Source organism: Piliocolobus tephrosceles, chromosome 11, assembly GCF_002776525.5.
Source record: "Piliocolobus tephrosceles isolate RC106 chromosome 11, ASM277652v3, whole genome shotgun sequence".
Lineage (NCBI taxonomy): Eukaryota > Metazoa > Chordata > Mammalia > Primates > Cercopithecidae > Piliocolobus > Piliocolobus tephrosceles.
Window position 1 is genome coordinate 52,255,094 of NC_045444.1, and position 17,598 is coordinate 52,272,691.

Genomic DNA, 17,598 nt, shown 5'->3' on the forward strand with positions numbered 1-17,598 from the left:
AAATAATTTCTACTTCAAGATTTTGAAAGAATTATTGGATCCTTTGTAGTTCATAAGTGTGATGACTGGGCTTTCACATGCAAGAGTGAGATATTCCTCCCTCAAACCTTGTAATGACGTCGATATATTATCCATCTCAGGTGAAAAGAAAAAAGAAAACAAAACGCTCACGTTTTCTTCTAGCAGTTTTGTGGTTTGTATGTTATTTTAAAGATTTGATTCCACTAAAATGTATCTTGGGTTAGGTGGCAAAGTAGTAATCTGAATTTATCTTTATCCACATGACTACCCAGGTATCCCAACGACACCTATTAAATAATATTTCTTTCAACCTATTTAAGATGCTACCTTTATAATTCTCATATGTAATTATGCCTATTTCTGGATATCATATTTTCTTCCAATGAATTGTCTATTTAGGTCACCATACTATTTTAATTACTGTATTTGCATAAATAACATTACATATTAGGGTTGGTGCTATTAGATATTACTCCTTTATGTGTGTACAATTTCCCAGCTAGACTCAGATTATCTAATTCCAAATAGGAAAAATTTCTATTTTTATTTTCATTGGGATTGCAATATCTTTAAAAATTAACTTAAAAGGAACGGCCAACTGTAAGCACTCTGACTCCTTTGTTAATACCTCTTCTTTAGATTGTAAAAAAAAAGTATGCCAAGTATAATATCACAAGAAAAACAGGCAGGCTGGCTACTTATTTTAGTGTCTCTAATGTTAAGTGCATCAATATGTATGAAATCAAATACTTTTCATTAAATACTTGCCTGATTGCTGAAATCTTACCATTGCTTCCTTCATAAGTAACATTATGTTAATCATGTAAATAAATTCTTAAAATAATCATTATTTTTTAGAAATGCTTAATTTGGTAGATGGCAAACCAGTTCGATAACTTTAACAAGAGTAGTTCAATATTTCATAACCTAAAATAATTCAATTTTATGGTATTTTTTAGTATATGAACAATTGATATCAAAACAAATTAAGCTGTATATGTGATAATTTTATATTCAGACAACTGATAGGGGCTTGTTTCTAGATTCTATGATTATTAAAATATTGTGATTTGGGTATTTCATAATACCCTGTAATAATCATTTATATTATACATTATTTATTATTTTGTTATTAAGATATAAATTTAGTCCTATGTACAGCCTTTTAAAATACAGTGTTCGTCAAGTTTATAAGAAATGAAAGTTTATAATCTTAAGAAGTGTACTACCCTGGGAAAAATTAAGATTATTGTCAATATTTGCTGGCATATCTGAATGTTTTAATAAAAATTCATGAAGTCTTATATATACAGCATATATAAAGGAAGACAGAAAATACTTCTTAGTTCACATTACATCCCATCTCTCTGTTAGTTAAGCCTTTACTGTGAGCACAAAATTATCACAGACTTAGATGACCTTTGGAGTCACTAAAGTATGGCTGCAGAACATGTTCTACACCCTTATTTAAATAATTAGAGAGAAAATGTATTTCCAATATTATTATACATGTATCCACTTCCCTCAAAACATCAACATGATTTAGGAGAAAGTGCATAGTAATAACTTTGGTGCCAGGCAGACACAGGGTTGAATTTCCTGTTTATTCCATAAATTAACTCTGCAGCATTATGCAAATTCCCCACAAATGAAAGGAAGAAGTATATCTGTCTTATAAGGTTATCATGTAGAATAGAAATAGTTTTCGTAAAGTGCCTACCACAGTGCCTAGGCTAAATAAATAACAGCAAGATTATTATCTTTCTTCCCTATAAGGCTGCAATTTTTAAATAATAAGCTATGAGTTGGCCAATAAGCACAAAACCTTATGAAAATCTTATGTGGAGTATATTTGCTACCTATGTTTTATCTTGTCAAACATGTTTATGGCTTTAATTTAAAATACAGATCTGCAGTAAAATAGTAAGACAGCATAACACAGTTGTTAAATTCATGAATCCAGAGTGAGAGAGACATGGGTTCACATCCCATCTCAACTTATGTCCTTACTAGCTTATGTCCTTGGGGAATTTAATTAACTTCACGAAAACTCAGATCTTACATAGCAAAACAGAGCTGAAAATGATAATTCTATAAGGTCATTTTAGTGGAAAAAGTTACACACTAAATTTGAATCACTTAGCACATTTTCTGGTACACTTTAAGTGCATAATACATTGTAACTGTTATTATTAGTGATTTTAGCAATTTTCTTATGAGTTGATTTTGTATACCTAAAACTAATGTTCTTAGGAATGAGAATATATTTGCTTACTTTGTAATAGAAAAGATTTTGTATTGCATATACAAAACCTTTTCTTCTTAAGAAGCTTTCAACTCAGAATATTTTAAAGACTAAAATATATGCTTACAGCAAAACCAAGACTACACTGCTTTCTACCAACAGGTGGCAATATATGTCCCATACAGCCATCTTAGTCCTGCCAATACAAAGTTCATTAGTCTGTTCAGTACCTACAGGATGTGGGCTTTGCTTTCAAGGTGATGTAAATTTTTAAATCCATCAGGTTTGATAAATGTAAATATACTGAACACACCAAGGATGTTGAAAGATTTAATAATAAAAACACTGGAATATGATGGGAACCAAAGAAAAATAATAAAATAATCAAAAGTAAGAAAATAATAAATGTGGCAAGTGCACAAAAGATTAACCATTGTCAGTAATGATGACCCTCTAGGACTGAGCAGAATTATGCAAAAGTTTAAAATAATGAGCTTAGGCACTAGCCAGCAAGATACAAGAAACATTTTTTTTTTTTTTAAAGAAAATGCTCTAGCATGGGTCAGAGGATTTTTCATTAGCAACAGATGCACCAGAACTTAATGCCAAAGTGAGAAAAGACTAGGTATTCATTCAAGAAGGCAAAATTCAAGCACGGTAACAACTGCTAATGAAATATTCCTGATGGGGTAGGAATTGTTAAAAGCCCTTTAACTCAACATCAAAATAAGTGAGCTAAGAAGCATGCATGCCAAAGTATTCTTTGGAATATTTGTGGACATTGTCAAAACTAGTGACATCTACTCATAAGATTTTTGATGAAGACATTCTTTAATGATCTATATTAGCAAAGGAAGGGGGTAATCTGGTTTTAGGAGTCTAAAGGAACAGTTTATTTGGTGGAAATTCATCTGGAGATGGTAAAGTACTATGTTATAAATAACATGAGTTTGCAAACAAACCTTTTGCAAACTAACATGTTCATAGACATGGCTTCCTGTGTTTCTTATTTCTCTGCTCTCTCTTAGAACTAAAGGCTATGATTATGGCAAGGTATCTAGTAACCCTCACCATAATCTGGGAATATGATGAAACTCAGGTGATATTGTTTAAAATGCATTCTCTTTCTGTTGTTGTTGTTTAAAGTATATTCAAATATAAAGGCTATGGCTAGTTTTTTAAGGGTGAATTAAATGTATAGTATTTCTTACTTTCTGCCATTTGGGGGCAGAATTTTCAGAACCTCACAGATATAAACAGAATTGGAGCCATGAAGAATATTCCAAATTGGATAGCGATCATGGAATAACAAGTGAATAGGAAGAAAATAATTCCTATCCTTCTTGAAATTTATATTCCAGAAGGAAGTGCTTTGCCTAAACATTTGCTTTATCTGAGAATCCAAGACTCCTGATCAAATTTATATTCCAGAAGGAATTAAAACTATTAAATTATTATTTAAAAATTATTAAATTTACTAGGAATATAACTTTGACTAGAAGGCTTGGATTCTGAGATAAAGCAAGCGCTTAGGCAAAAATGGTTCACAACAATTCAATGAGAAAGGTGCTTAACTTTTATTTACAGACTTCTTTTTATTATTCCAATTAATGAATTGACCTGTTCATTTTTTAAAATGTCCAGATGTCATATTTTCATGAAAATGCAAAATTTACTTAGTGACCTTGAGTTTCTATAAATAGTCACCATTTTTCATTTGCTTGTAACTCCCCAATGGGAAAAGGTATATTGCCTAGGGAACTTAACCTCCACAAGGATTGTCTAAAAACAAGAAATATCTGTGGTATAAACACTAACCTTCAAACTTCAGGTTTCAGCAACAAACTCTTCTGAAAACATTTTAACAAAACTGAGTGAAAAATAAATGACTTTACTAAAAATTAATGGAAAGAAGAGAGGAGATTTTTGAACTTACTTTATTAAAATAAATCTAAGATTCTAAATGGTAGAAATCATTGATCTACTTGACTATTGAGAAAACAAGATAGCTTTTCTTTTTTACTCATTTACTCAATTTGTTTACTCAAGTATTAAGCACCTTCTCTGTGCAAAGCACTGTAAAAGGGTCTGTGTGTATTCCAACTACAGCACAATGAATCCTTGTTTGACGTAATCATATCTAGGATTAGAAAATGAAGGGTCCCCAAATTCATTAACTAGCTAGGCAAGGATATTCTTTCCCATCAGGAATTCTCCTAAATTGCTAGTATATTTATACAACAACTCAAAAATTTTAATCCTAGTATAAAATAAAAAATAGAACAAAACAAAATGAAATGGGAGTTCTTGAAAAGGAAGGCACATGTTCACAGTAAGGCACATTTAGACTAAAAACCAGATCTCTGGTGACAATGGGCATGGGAAAGCTGGAAACTCTCTTAGAATCTATGAATTATATAGCAATTTCTTAAAAATCACCAATGAATCACAGACCTAAACATTAGAGTTAGAACTGTAAAATTCTAAGAAGATATCATAGGGAAAAATCTTCAAGACATTAGGTTTGGCACATGGACATGGAACCAAAACACGGTCAACAAAAGAAAAAAAAGAGCTGAACTGGATTTTGTGAAAATTAAAACTGTTGTGCATCAAAGAACACTACCAGAAAATGAAAAGACAATCCATATAATGGGAGAAAATAATTGCAAATCATATATCTGATAAGGGATTAACACTGGCAATATATAAAAAATTCCTACACCTCAACAAAAAATAAGCAGATTAAAAATGAACAAAGGATTTGAAAAGACATTTCTCCAAAGAAAGGTCAATCAGTACGTGGAAAGATGCTCAACATCACCGATCATTTGGGAAATGTCAATCAAAACCACAATAAAATATCACTTAACACTTGGTCGGATGGCTATTGTTAAAAAAAAAAAAAAAAAGGAAAAGAAACATTGACAAGGGTGTGGAGAAACTGTAACCCTTCTGCATTGCTGATAGGAATATAAAATAGTGCAGCTGCTGCAGAAAACACAGTGGTGGTTCCTCAAAAAATTAAACAGTATTATCACATGATCCAGCAATTCTACTTTAGGGCATGCATCCTAAATAATTAATAGAAGGGACTCACATAGTTATCTGTACACCAGTGTTCATAGCAGCATTAATCACAGTAGCCAAAAAGTGAAAACAACCCAAATGTCTATCAACAGACGAACAGATAAACAAAACGTGGTACATATGCACAATAAAATACTATACAGCCTTAAAAATGAATAAAATTCTGAGATATGCTACGACCTGGATGAACCCTGAAAATGTTATGCTAAGTGAAATAAGTCAGACATGAAAAGACAAAGGTTGTAGGGTTCCACTTATATGAAGTACCTAGAATAATCACATTCAAAGAGAAAATAGAATAGTGGTTACTGGGTAATACGGGAAGAGAGGAGTGGGGAGTCATTGTTTAATAGTTACCAAGTTTTTGTTTGGAATGATGAAAATGTTCTGAAGATGGATGGTGGTGATCGTGTACAACATGAATGTGCTTAATGCCTCTGAATTGTACATTTGAAATGGTTAAAATGGTAAATTTTGTTATATGCTTTTTACCAAAATATATATTTTTTAATTCACTAGCATATTTTGAGATCCGTAAGGCAGAAAGAGTCAGTAGAACAAAATCACAGCAGTTAGCAATGGGTCAACCCTGACAACACGCGGTGTGTCTCCTTGGTATCTGTTTTGCTAGGCAGTAGTCATTTATATCTATGCAGTACCACTATTTCATGAGAAATAATCATATAATAAACCTAAAAACTGATCAAAATATACAAAATATTACTGTACTCCCACCATTGTTTAAGTTTCCAAAATGTAAACATTTAAAGTTATTCTCAATTGTAATCTTTGTCTTATTAGCCCTTCCCTCTGCCCCAAATAATAATAAGAGGTTCCAAGAATCCAATTCATTACAGACAGGAAGAGAATATAGAATATTTACATATAAATACATTATACATATTTGCATAAATAGTAAATCAATACATAAATATATATAAATGCATGTACATATACATTTACATCTAAATCACAAAAAATGATAAAAACACTACTTTTGTACAGAAATTAGAGACTTCTCAAACATTTTTTATGACTATACGTTACCCATGTCCAGAAAGAGATCCAGTTAAAAAAAGAGCACACTCATCCCCTTCCAAAGCTGTACCCCTGCTGGTAATTTTAGCATTGATTTATCACGCAGCCCTCAACACAGGTTAGTAATCCCCATAAAATCAAGAAAAACCCTCATCTTCTGCTTTCAACCTTGCTCTCTGTATTTCAACCATACTGGCTTTCTTGCTTCTCCTTAAATACATCAAATATGCCTTGGGGCTTTTGCAATTGCTGTTTTTTGTGACTAGAATGATCCTTCAGTTGTTTAGGTAGCTCCCTTACTTTCTCATTCACTTCACGTCTCTACTCAAATACCCCTGTATAAAATTTTTCTGACCACTTTAAATAATACCTCCTTCTCTCAATTCTCTGTCCTGTTTTATTGTTTTTCACAGTATATTATATGGTACAATGATGGATAGTGGTGAATATTTATCTACTCATTATCTCTTAAAATTGGCGTCAAATATCCATGTGCTGTTCATTGTATCTGGTGTCTACAATAAAAACTTTATGAAGAAGAAAGAGGGGGAAAAAAGAAAGAGAGAAGAAAAGAAGGAATTGCTTTTAAATTCCAGGAAAAGTATGAATGCTGAGAAGAGTGAGGTTGCGAGTTCTTGGAGCTGGCCTGGAGGGACTCAGCAGCCACTTACCACTGCCCTTGGGATCTCTGCCAGGTCTTCCCTCCCCACAAACCTCAATGGCACCAATACCAACTTGGATGCCAACTCCTGACCTACACATTTTGGAGGCCAGACCTAATGATTAATCACTAGGCTAAAATAAATCAATTGGAAATTTCAGCTTTAACTTTGTTTTTTCTTATCTGCCACTCTACCTCTTAAGCATATCTGTCACTGCCAAAAGTTTTTGTGTCCCTTATTTCACTTAGCATGTCTCTTCCAGGTCCATGCATGCTGTCACAAATAGTAAGATTTCTTTCTTTTTTTAAGGCTAGATAATATTCTATTTTATATACAGACCACATTTTCTCTACCCTTTCATCTGTTGATGATCATTTGGGTTGTTTTCATATTTTTGCTATTGTGAATAATGCTGCAATGAACACAGAAGTGCATATATCTCTTTGAGATCCTGATTTCGATTGCTGGATTGTATGGTAGTTCTATTTTTAATTTTTGGGGGAACTTCCATATTATTTTCCATAGCAGCTACACTATTATACATTCCCACCAACAGTGGACAAGGGTTTCATTTTTTTCACATTCTCAACAACACTTTTCATTTTTTATAATAGCCATCTTAACAGGTGTGAGATGATTATCTCATTGTAGTGTTGATGAAACCTTAACCACTTAGTCTAGAGGATAAGATACCAATCCACAAATAACTAAAATAGATTGAGATATATCATAGAACTCAAGGGCCAAATTTCCCATGGTTTTTATATCCCAAAGTACAGTATCTAAGTGGATAATAGATATTTTTAAAAATTGCATGCAAAAATTATTATAAATACAATGTAAAATAAGTTTTCCAAAAATGTTTTAAAACCTTTAAAAGTCAACTTCTTGAATTATTGATGTTAGACAGTTTAACTGACATAGATAATTGAGTCTTTGTGACAAATACTGTGATTTAGGTTTCATTTGTGTGTATCAATTTGTGATGCTCTAGATATTTGTACTCCTCCAATATAGAATGTCTAAATTTTTATTTTCCAGGATATATAAATACTTCCAATGAACACCATTGTCTTATCCTGCACAAGATCACTTTGCTTTTCATACTTCTCTATCCCCTAGCTCCAGGATCTCATATGTGTAGCTTCATTCCCTGTTTCTTCTCCATTTCCGAATAAACTTCACCTCAGACATTTTTTTTTTCTTGAGACTGAGTCTTGCTCTGTTGCCCAGGCAGGAGTGCAGTGGCTTGATCTCAGCTCACTGCAACCTCCACCTCCCAGGCTCAGGCAATTCTCCTGCCTCAGCCTCCCGAGCAGCTGGGATTACAGGCGCTGGCCATCATGCCTGGCTAATTTTTATATTTTTTTTAGTAGAGATGGGGTTTCACTATGTTGGCCAGGCTGGTCTCGAACTCCTGACCTCAAGTGATTCGCCTGCCTCAGCCTTCCAAAGTGTTAGATTACGGGCGTGAGCTACTGCGCCTGGCTCACCCTAGACATTTTATACATATTTCCCTTTTAATTAAACCATTCCTCTTTTTTCAAATCTTTTCTACCTTGGGGAAGGCCTTTTTCCCATTTCAATGTTTTTAAATGTTAAAACAAAATATGTGAATCATAGCAAAGTCAAGTCAGAGTAGTGCAATGATACTTCTAGACCAGGAAAGGGAAGCCATTCAACCTACAAAACAACTTCAAAAACACTTTAAATGCATAGGTACTCTTTTCATAATGTCTACAAACTTCCACCAAAATCTCAATTTTGACTTAACACAATGTACCCCTCAGGAATTGGTATTCAAGATGAAAATTGAAACAATCTTCCATCTTTCTTTTTCTGTTGTTTTCTATTAACTATAATTACATGATTTGGTATGTTTGAATGTAATTTTATTTTAGCTCCATTAAGGGTTAAACATATTTTTTAAAATGCTTGGTAACGTAACCACCAGGTGTATCTGTGTGGGGTATATGCAAATGTATTCTTGGAATATATAAGATTTCTTTTCTATAAAAGAAATGTATATGTTATTCAAGTTTAGTAACCACCGTTAGTCTTTGGAAAGGTTAGGTAATTTCTGAGCCTTAGTGTTCTCATCTCAAATGGTGGTCATGAGGATTTAAATGGAGCATATGAAAATCCCTTAACAAACTGCTCAGTTTAGCATCAATAAGACTGTTACACTAATGTTATCAGTAATATTAGCCAGATGTAAACTTTTCCATATGTATTTTTCCTTATAACAGCATAATTGCTGGCCTTGCGCAGTGGCTCACACCTGTAACCCCAACATTTTGGGAGGCCAAGGTGGGTGGATCACCTGAAGTCAAGAATTCGAGACTAGTCTGGCCAACACAGTAAAACCCCATTTCCACTAAAACTACAAAATTAGCCGGGCATGGTGGTGCACGCCTGTAATCCCAGCTACTCGGGAGGCTGAGGCAGGATAATCACTTGAGTCTGGGAGGCAGAGGTTGCAGTGAGCCAAGATTGCACCGCTGCACCACAGCCTGGGCAACAGAGTGAAACCGGCACACCTTTACCTACGTAAAAAAAACCTGCACATCCTGTACATGTACGTTGAAACTTAATTAAAAAAAAAAAGAAAAGAGTCTGGGCATGGTGGCTTACACCTGTAATCTCTCAGCACTTTGGGAGGCCTAGGTGGGCAGATCACCTGAGGTCAGGAGTTCAAGACCAGCCTGGCCAACATGGTGAAATCCTGTCTCTACTAAAAATACAAAATTAGCTGGGCATGGTGGCGCATGCCTGTAATCCCAGCTACTTGGGAGGCTGAGGCAGGAGAATTGCTAGAACCTGGGAGGAGGAGGTTGCAGTGAGCCAAGATCATACCATTGCACTCCAGCCTGGGCAACAAGAGTGCAACTTAGTTTCAAAAAAAAAAAAAAAAAAAAATGCATTTTGATTATAATATTCTAAGTTATTAAATGTCTAGATAACATTATTGAACATCTACTCATATCTACTTATCATGTGTAAGACACTAAAATGATTGTTTTGGAAAAAAGAAATTAGGATATATATACATATATATCTCCTAATATATAATATACTATATGTATAATATATACAATAACCCTTAGAAGCAAATACTACTAATTTACAGGAAAGCAATATTTAATAAATTAATATTTGACTAAGACCATATCGAGTAAAGGAAATATTTGGGAGAAAAAAAACTTTCTTTCACTATACTAATTTGAACTCAAATTTATTTCTCTGTGCTTTTAACACTTTATAAAAATATTTTACAGTCTGAAATATAGTAGACATGTAATATAAATTTTGAAAGGCACATCTCTGCCTAGCTGTTCTACAAGTGTTCATTCCTAAAAGTCTGTCAGCTGATCTCACGGGATTTTAAGAAACTTATTCTCAATTGATCCATAAGTAGGCTACTTCCCTTTTCCCTACCTGAATTACCATGAGCCAAGTTTGTGCATGGGGTAATAAGAATACATATTTTGTTAAGAGGGAAACAATTTCATCACTTCAACTTTATAATATCTTGTTCCATCAAAAGATCATTTATAAAGGTGGTTCCATAATATTTACCTAGAAGGAATCACTCAGATAAAGGCATCGCTTACCAATAAAGCATTCAATTCATCCTATTCAAAATTTACTTAATAAATTGTCTTTACTCTGAGCCCTAAAAGATACATTGTCTATTGACTTGAAAGAATAGTCATTTAGTAGAGTTTAAATCAATATATGAAATAAAATTTTAATTTTTTTTGTAGAAACAGGGTTTCCCTTTATTGCCCAGGCTGATCTAGAACTCCTGGCTCAAGCAATCCTCCAGCCTCAGCCTTCCAAAGTGATGGGATTGCAGGAGTGACCAGCTGCGCCTGGCATATTTTATTATCATGTGACATTTTTCTCATTTTTCCCTGTTTTACTCATCTGCATGTATTTGAATATCTACATTCACTTTTTTCAAATTCTAAAGTATAGACTCTCAAGAAGATGACATATTTTTAAAATAATTACATTGGATTTAAAAACATATAGTGTAGGAGCAACTAGTAAAAGTTGACAGATACTACATCCAGTGAAATTACCCCCATTAAAAAAAAAACAACAACAAAAACCAAAACAAAAAAACGATAATGGGCTGAGCATGGTGGCTCACTCACGCCTGTAATCCCAGCACTTTGGGAGGCTGAAATGGGTAGATCACAAGATCAAGAGATTGAGACCATCCTGTCTAACACAGTGAAACCCCGTCTCTACTAAAAATACAGAAGCATTAGCTGGGCATGGTGGCGGGTGCCTGTAGTCTCAGCTACTCAGGAGGCTGATGCAGAAGAATGGCATGAACCTGGGAGGCAGAGCTTGCAGTGAGCCAAGATAGCGCCACTGCACTCCAGCCTGGGCGACAGAGCCAGAGTCTGTCTCAAAGAAATAAAAAATAAAAAATAAAAAAATTTAAAATCAGATAATACAGAGAGTCTAGGTGTGCATATAGCACATAACATTTTTATTAAACAGCTAATGGGAATGTTTTTAATACTTATATTTTAATGTATGTATCCAATCTTATTTATCTTTCTTTAGAGGCCTATTTTTCCAATTATTTGTACTGATAGTTTGACCTAAAAGTGGAGTAACATTTGCGTTACTGGCATACATATCAAACATATGGAGGATGAGATGTAAGAGAGAAGAAGGACAAAAAGAAGAAAAAGGGCATTCATTGCAGGGCAGGATGCTAACTTAATGACATTGTGAATGTACTCACTCTTTCTAAATTTCCAAGTGACAATCCTAGGTGCAATTAGAGTTTTATTGTATTTTGATAAATGATTCAGAAAGCTTTGTAAAAAATCCAAGGAGACATTTTAAAGAAATTTATGATCAGTAATAGCAGTCTCTCCAACACTTGACACAACAAAAGGAAATCATAAAATGAATAGCAAGGAAATTACAATTAAAGTAATGGTAGGTTTTGACCATAATATATGGCATTTTTGGCTCCATGTTATATCACTTTAAAAAATCTAAAGATATTTCATCTCCTGTATTAAAGAAACAATAACATCATATTTTTTTGCTTACAGTAAGTTGTTATTTTAAAAAGAGATGTGGAAAGAATGGTTTTCTCTATAGGACTAAAAAGATATAGAATAATTCAATTCCACATATGTCAATTCAAATTTGTCTGTGGCAGATTATGCATACTGGCACTGTTCAAGGCATTCCCCTCTTCCTTCCCCACTTTATCATGGTCTGGCATTTTTCCTCACCACTCAGAAGGGTTTCTTTCCTCCAAACTTCATTCCACCTTTAGCTGCCAAGAGCTGATGGCTTTCTCTTTTGCCTAAAGTCATTTCCTTCCAGCAATGCAGAGAGGAAAGAGTAAGTGAAACCTTCAATGAAGAAATTTCATTTTTTAGAATGGCAGGACACCAAAATTGTTATCTCATATTCCACAAAAGTATTCTACCCACATTCTCTGGATGGTCTCATAAATCCTCATATAAAATATTTTTATACAATTTTATAATATCTATTTTAATATGAACTTGCCTCTCAAGGGGTAATCTAACTCTACATAGTTGTAAAGAAAGATGTCATAATACTTCTGCAAAGAATAAATTAGCTAATTTGTGATGTGTAATATGAAGGACCATCTTCAATTAGTACACAGATGTCCTCCAATACAACATCCACAATATGTCCTCTTCAGAGCAAATTTTTAAAAATCCCTGCTAGCAATTAGTGAAATAATTTAGTCCTTCAAGATGTAATGTGGTAACCAAATTATTTACCAAAAATCTGTGACTGGCCATTTGTTACATTAAAAAATCATTAATCAGAGTTTGTCACCTAACTGAAAGCCAAATTTTCAACCAAATGTTAGTAGCAAAACTAGCTGTTTGTTTAATATCTTTAGGTACAGTCTTGAAAAATAAAGGGGTAAGGCAAATCACCATACGAAGTGTGTGTGTGTGTGTGTGTGTGTGTGTGTGTGTGTGTGTGTGGTAAAATTCTAGTATAAATATGACACAATCATTTATGAGCATCAAGTTTGCAGTCCTTACTCCCACTCTAATAACAGTGATGGGTCTTCATGGATAAGCCCACATTGCCTCTCTGGACCTTCCTTGGAGAATGCTTCAAATTTTTGGATAATGTGCCCTTTGTACCCGGGGCAAACATCAATTTAGACCATGTGGAAACCTGACCTATGGCCTCAGCCTCATCTGACTATATTTCTATCACCTGAGCTCACATAAGCGTCTATATTTATTTTAAAAGAATATTTTAAATTCATAGTCAGTGACTATTGACTGGCCCTCAAATTTCTGTTAGGTGATACAGATTTAAAGCTAACAAGGTTATCATTTTAGATTTGGAGTCACTCATACTAAAATCATACTAGTTTATGCAATCCACTTTTTCTTAAAATATATTTTAATACATTTGTGGTCACTGCCTTTCTACGAATGAATTACAAATTACCTATCTTTGAGTACATTATCACCTATACTGCTAAAAGAGAGAATACATCTCAGGATATTTTAATTTTACCTCCTCAAAATCATACCATGATATTGTAAACATACTAAATGCTCGACAAATAAAAAAATAAATAGAATCACAAAATTCATGTTTCCAGGGTTAATAAGCTTTATTCTGGAAGAATCCATAGTTTCGTACTTTATTATTTATATAAATATCTATGAACCCCCTACTCCTTGATGCCAGGCACTATTCTGGAAGCTAAGTCAACAATGAAGACACAGTCTGAGTTCTCTTGGAGTATTCGGCATGCAAATTCACAAAATACCTGCATGCTGTAACAAGCATTATGAAAGAAACAAATAAGGTACCAACATCAAGACCAAAAGGCGACAACCTACTTTTGACAAGATGATCAAAAACGATCTTTCCAAAACAAAAAAACCACGAGTTGAGATTTAAAGTTTAAGAAGGAGTAAGCATTTGAAAAGGCCTTAAAGAGTGCTATTGTTTCATGTGTTTTAGCCACCACCTGGGCAGGTGCACCTTTATGAGAAGAGAATAGGTTCTGGTGAGGTTGGAGAGAAGGGTCAGAACAGAGAGTAAACCAGATGCTGAGGAAAGGCATTTATTGTTGTTGCTAATTGGTCTCTGTGTTGTCGTGTTTATTTCTTCTTCTTCTCCTCTTCTTCTTCTTTTTTAAAATGCAGTTGTGAGCCAATGTTTGTTAGGGGAGACAGGATGGTATTGTTTTGTATGGAGAATGAATTGCAGGGAAGAAAATTACAGAAGTAGAGAGATGGATGTGGAGGCTGTGGCAGGGTTCCAAGTAAATTATGATGATGACCTGAACTAATTTGATGGCAGTGTAGATACAGAAAAGAGGGTGAATGAGATGTATCTGAGACGTATGATGAAATAGAAATAAGTTTGGGAGATAAGATTAATAGATCTACTTATAGGCTGGAAAGGGCTGAAATGGAGTACTGAGGAACAGAGCAATCAAAGGTGATTTCAATACTTGGATGGTGAAGCCATTTATTCAGATAATGAAGATGGGAGGAAAGAATCTTAGACAGAGTGTTAGGGAAAGGCATAAATTATTACCATTATGACATCTAGAATGTTCCATTTACATTAATAAACTTCAAGCTGTTTTACAAGATCATGACTTGTCTTAGAAAAGTACCATATAAATCCTTCTAGCACTTCACACTCTTTTGAATAACTAATAGGAATGGGAATTGTATAAAAAATAGTTATTATTCATGTAAAATGAAAAATTCTACTTTTTTCCTTGCCACAGAGAAAGTGGGTTGATTATATTAAATAAAGTAAATAGAACCCTATTGATTGCTCTTCTGAATTTATTTATTTATTTGTTTATTTATCTATTTTGCTGCTGAAACTCAGCACAGCAACAGGTAGCAAAAACACAGAAGCATTACCACAGAAGGGCTCCCATTATTATGTGCAGGCCGGAGGGGACAGGAGGCCCAAGATGCTTTTGGCAGAGAGCCAGACCTGACTCATCTTTTTCTGTAGAAGCATCAGGTACTCTGTGAGCCCGCCCTGCACCACAGGAATCAAGGCATATCATATATCCAGTCACTGTAAAAATACATCACTGTGTCCCACAACTGCACAGTGGTTTACTTAAGGAAACCTCCTTTTAAACATCTACAAAATTTTTTAAAAATTGTCTTAAGCCAAACTATCAGTTGCCTAAATAGAGGGCACATCCTTCTTTACATCAAATACCATATTCTGTCTAAAATCTGGTTGTTGATAAGCTAGTCTAACAATCATGAAAATTTGTTACATAGGGATCAGCTAGCTTTCAAATAATCAATAATTTTTTGAAAATCTCACCATAAATTACAAGAAAAAAATTCTAGTTTAAACTTTTTTAAATAGTGGAAAAAATCTGAATAATTTTCAATAAAATGAACAGTTGAGTAATTGGATTTGGTTTGCAGTTTATATAAAATAGGTTTATATTGATGTTAAAGCAAAAATCATAAAAATATATTTAAATTACAAGGAAAGAAAGAGAAAGAGAAAGAAAATCTTTATCTTGTCTACAGGGAAGAAGAAATAGAAAAGAATAACAAATATGTTTCTGAAAAGAACTAAACCTTCCAACACTGACTTGTCAGGTACTGACAAGCTATCACTTCCTTAAAAGCTTACTTTGATTTGATTTTTATCTCACTGACACTAGCTTCTTAAAAACTCCCCGAAGTTTCTCATGTAAATTACTCTTAACATCAGGGTAGATACAATCTACGAACGCTTCAAGTTAAAAAACAAAAAACCTAAAATAATGAGCGCAATGTTTACTATAATCACAAAAACTGGCATTAATGTTTCTAGTTTCTTGTTCTGATTTTTGTCTTGAATATAAGGGACGAAAATATCCATTTTTTTCCCCAAAAGTAAATGAGTTTCCGAAGTTGAATTCGATAAAAAGTTAAAAGGATTCTGCACCTTTTCTGAATTTCACTGTAAAGTGCTTATTCGAAGAAATAAATAAATAAACTGCGCTGAGAAATAGGGGCAGAGCTGTCCTGTCAATTATTTGTGTTTGTGTGCTCTTAAGGGGTGCGGGGGTTCTTTTCTGTCCCCACAGGTAGTAACTGCTACCCTGGTTCTGCACCCTCAGCTTTGCAGATGGAAAATACAGCACACGCTTTTTGCTCGTAAAAAATGAGCTGCCCCTTGAGCTGAAGCCCATCTAACAACTCTGCTAGCGTAAACAGAAATAAAAGGAAGTAAACCACCAGGCATTGCTACCCTTCCTTTCCACAGTTTCAGAACCTGGCAGCAAACCCACAGTTCTTCTTCCGCCCATTGCTGAAACCACCCGGTCAAGCTTCTCCCCTCTCTTCTTTCCAGGTGGCGTATACAGAGTGCCAGAACCGAGATGTGAAAACAGACACAGGTGGGTGTGGCGGTTGAGGCGAGCACGGGCGAAAGACCGGGGGCTTCTCCTCCCCTCCCCACCGAAGCAGCAAAAGAAAAGGCACTTACTTGCTACCTAGCCGGCTGACCATCCCCACCTAGTGCACTCGCAGAATCTGGCCCCAGGGGAGGGCGCGGGCCTCTCTTTTCCCGGCGCTCTCTCAGGGCTGCTTCTTTTTCTTTGGGCTCCTGTTGCTCAGGGGACGCCTGCCGCTAGCAGCCACTGGCACCCAGGCTAGCCCAGCCCTAGCCGAGCCGGCAGAATTGGAAAGCCTACAGCCGCAGCTGGAGCGCTGGCGACCGCCTGCCTGCACGCAGACTGCGCCCCTCCAGCCAGGGCGCGCCCAGGGAGGTAGCAGCCCCGCCTCCCCGAGGGCAGCTGCGCCGCTTTGCCTCCTCCACTCCTCCCCGCGCGCCCGGGTCCCCACCCCTTGCTCCCTCCCTCCCTCCACTCCAGCAGGCGGCGCAGGGCGGAGACCCACCTAGGGGCGCGGTGGTGGCGACGCTGCAGCCTCTGCACCATGCGCTAATAGAAGGCGGAGGAGGGGGTTGCACGACCTGCCATCCACGGCCACTCATTGGGTGGGGCGCTCGCGTGTGTGTGTGTGTGTGTGTGTGTGTGTGTGTGTGTGTGTCCAGCAGCCAGAAGAGCCCTTCCCTTATCTCACCCCCGCCCCCCTCATCCCTTTCCTCCCTTCCTGCTCAGCAGAATCGGCTAACGCTTCCGAGAAGCCACTTTGTGTGGCTTGATGGAGAAAAACTCCGGAACAGAGGAGGTGGGGACCAATGGCAAAGCCCTGAGTCTGGGGCAGTGGGTGGGGAGCCAGACAACATCGTCTGGCCAGCGCCTCCCGGGTCCTGGGCTCTGAAGAGTCTAGGCTGGGAATTGGTTTCTTCCCTAGGGCTTTGCTCACAACCGCGAGTGGGGCGGTGACGCTCAAAACCGGTATCTAGGCTATGTTTTCTGTTTTCTTTATATATATATGCAAATCAATTGAATTGCAGAGTCTTCCAGGCAAGCAAATAATACATTTTCTTTCGAAGATGCAGTGAAGAATCAGAGGATGTCCTAGGTTGGGAAGGAAA

General features: G+C 35.8%; 1 protein-coding gene and 1 non-coding gene across 3 annotated transcripts in view; one reads left to right on the top strand and one right to left on the bottom strand.

Annotated features, from left to right (window-relative positions):
• Nucleotides 1-16,876, bottom strand: part of SCN9A (sodium voltage-gated channel alpha subunit 9) — a 184,549-nt gene extending 167,673 nt beyond the window's left edge. For both annotated transcript variants that reach the window (XM_023188138.2, XM_023188137.2), the window contains exon 1: nucleotides 16,582-16,876. The gene's annotated coding sequence lies outside the window, so the exon portion shown is untranslated. The remainder of the gene's footprint in view (nucleotides 1-16,581) is intronic.
• LOC111523518 lies at nucleotides 39-141 on the top strand. The gene has a single exon (XR_002725552.1). It is a non-coding gene; the product is annotated as a small nucleolar RNA U13 (small nucleolar RNA).
• Nucleotides 16,877-17,598: the final 722 nt, after the last annotated feature.